The sequence below is a fragment of the Dipodomys ordii genome, unplaced genomic scaffold (assembly GCF_000151885.1).
Source record: "Dipodomys ordii isolate 6190 unplaced genomic scaffold, Dord_2.0 Scaffold9, whole genome shotgun sequence".
NCBI classification, from domain to species: domain Eukaryota; kingdom Metazoa; phylum Chordata; class Mammalia; order Rodentia; family Heteromyidae; genus Dipodomys; species Dipodomys ordii.
This window is the reverse complement of record NW_012267225.1, coordinates 23,007,969-23,010,463: the sequence shown is the minus strand read 5'-3', so window position 1 is coordinate 23,010,463 and position 2,495 is coordinate 23,007,969. Positions and strand designations below refer to the sequence as shown.

The 2,495-nt window shown below is 37.0% G+C and overlaps 1 pseudogene; it reads right to left on the bottom strand.

The window, feature by feature from the left end:
* Positions 1 to 234: 234 nt before the first annotated feature.
* On the bottom strand, positions 235 to 814 carry LOC105980425 (annotated as a pseudogene).
* Between the last annotated feature and the right edge of the window lie 1,681 nt (positions 815 to 2,495).

Here is a 2,495-nt window from a genome sequence, read left to right as displayed (position 1 = left end):
ATTATTAAAAAGAAATAACAACACAACCTGTTCTGAATGCAGAGGAAATATAACATGGCATTAAATGTTCTTTTCTGATAAAGGAATCAACCACAGAAAGCCTTTATTATATTTGTTAAGTTACCAATGCTACTGAAGAAAAAAACCCAAAAAACTCAACTCCCCCAATACTAGTTTGAAAAACCAACACATCACATTTGATTTTCATTAGAATGTAGTTATTGTTTCAAACCATTAATTCAAAAACCAAGACTCAGCTTCATCTTCTGGACAAGAATGCCAAATTAGTCTCTCTTCATAAAAAGCACTTACAATCTGAGGACACTTCCTGTTCACCTCTTTTGGCAGCATCAAGTCAGCTCCATCTGAATCTTTCCATTTCATGAGAAGCATCGGTTTTCCATTGCTGTCTGTGACACCAGTTATTCATTCGGGGTCTATATCCCTGAAAAACCCCTTGGTTTCCAGCAGGATCTCTTCTTTTGTCTTTGATTTGTTAAAATCAGATTCACTGTCCAATAAAGATTTTCTTTTTATACCATCCTTTTCTTTACCAACTTTTGGAGAAGTAAGAAATGCTTCAATGCATTCTGGACACTCTAAATTTTCTTCAAGTTCCCAAGTATTATCAGCATCTCTAAATCCCCTCCACTTCAGGAAATATGCTATCTTCCCATTTATTACACGTTGGTTCAGTACTTTTTCCCCAACAGATTCTTCAGGCTCTGCTTCTTCAACTTTTTTACTCTTTCCATTCTGTTTCTTAAACATTTTTGAAATGTAGTTTTGTTAGAGGCCATTTCTAATTGTAGACTTGAAGAGCTATTATTCAGAGGCTCCGGGTCACCATCTTGCAGCAGCTACATGTTGATTTTTAGCCCTGTCATTTACTGGTGTGTGACGGGAAGTAAGTGGTTAACCTCTCTGCCTTGGTTTTCTTTCCTCTTAGGTGTCGGTAACAAAAAGATTGAAGATGGAAATGTTCAGAACTGTGACTGAAATGTTGGCAAATGCTTCATACATTGTAAAGTATTACTTCAAAAAGTATCATTATATCATTTGTTTTAAAATTTATAACTATTTTAAAAGTTCAAAAATACTCTATTGTAAGTCTATTTGCTTAGTAATCTGCTTCTATTTCCAAGTTACCACACAGACATAAACAATTCTGTGATAACATTTTTATTCTTTGCATATCTGTACTTACTTCCTTGGATCAATACATGTAAGGATAATTGTAGCTATAACAGTACGTAGCCCTACTAGGATGGGTTAGTCCACTGTAATGAATAGACTGAAAATGATGGCAGAAACATATCAAAAGTTCATCTCTTACTTAGGTATTACTGAAATGTTTATTGGATCTTGTAATAAATTTTGAGGTCTTGTCCTCTTATTGGGATATAAAGATCCCAATCATATCCTTTCTCTTAACATTCTGAGGCAAATTGGGAAATAAGTCTAGAAGATAGGCAGAGATCATAAAGAGAGTAAACATACTGAATTGAACAGAACATACATCTGAGCCTGAAGTTAAAATAACACTTTCAACTCTCAACTTCCTCCCCATCTGACTGGGGATTATTGTGCCTGGAAAACATTGTGTCTGCAGAGTGGAGTTTGTAAGGGAATTTACCAAATACTGCTGGAGATGACAGCTTGCACTGTACTCACCCAGTCCAGGAAAACAGAAGTAGAAGGTTTGGGCTCCCAAGTCTTCTCAGACAGGCTGGCTCAGTACATTCATTAGCTTAGAGCAGGAGTAATTAACAAAAAGGTGTAAATGTTGAATGAAGGATAGTATACAGAATGAAATCAGGCCAGGCATGAGAAAGAAATTTTATGCTTAGTTGGACCAATCAGGTGGATTTCTCCTCTTCCTTTTGACAGTACTTGTGAGTTGTAGAGAAAGAGTGACTAAACCCTTCTAGTGACTAAAACCTTCTAGCTTTGGTATTTTCAGTTCTTGTGTAAACAAACTGAAGCCCAACATAAACAGCAAACTGAAAGGAGAGTTTTACCAGTGATGAACCTGGAAGCCCACCAAATGACCCCTAACTAGGAGCTCTCCATTCTAACCAAATACATTTTGTTTCCCTCTTGCGTTCAGCCAGTAGGAGCTTCTTGTCGGAACAGCTGTGGTGAAGCTCCTGTCTGGTTCATGAATTCTTCTTTGCTTGAATACAGTGTTGTTGAATTAATTGTACCTGAACTGTTCGATGTAATAAAGAGGTAGAAATCCCAATTCTGTGGGCTGAAATGGAGGTTGGTTCCCTGTTGTGCAGGTTCTGGTTTCAAGGAAGAAGATAGTGGAGGGGTCAATGGAATTGCTTCTAGGCTCAGGATTCATAGAAACATCTGATCTATTTCCTGAATAGAACTGTTGAGAACTTGGATGGTATATCTCAATGATGTGCTCAAAGGTGAGAACACGTTGTGCTTATCTCCATCATAGAATTTGGATCTCATTCTTCCTCTGATAACATCATTTTACT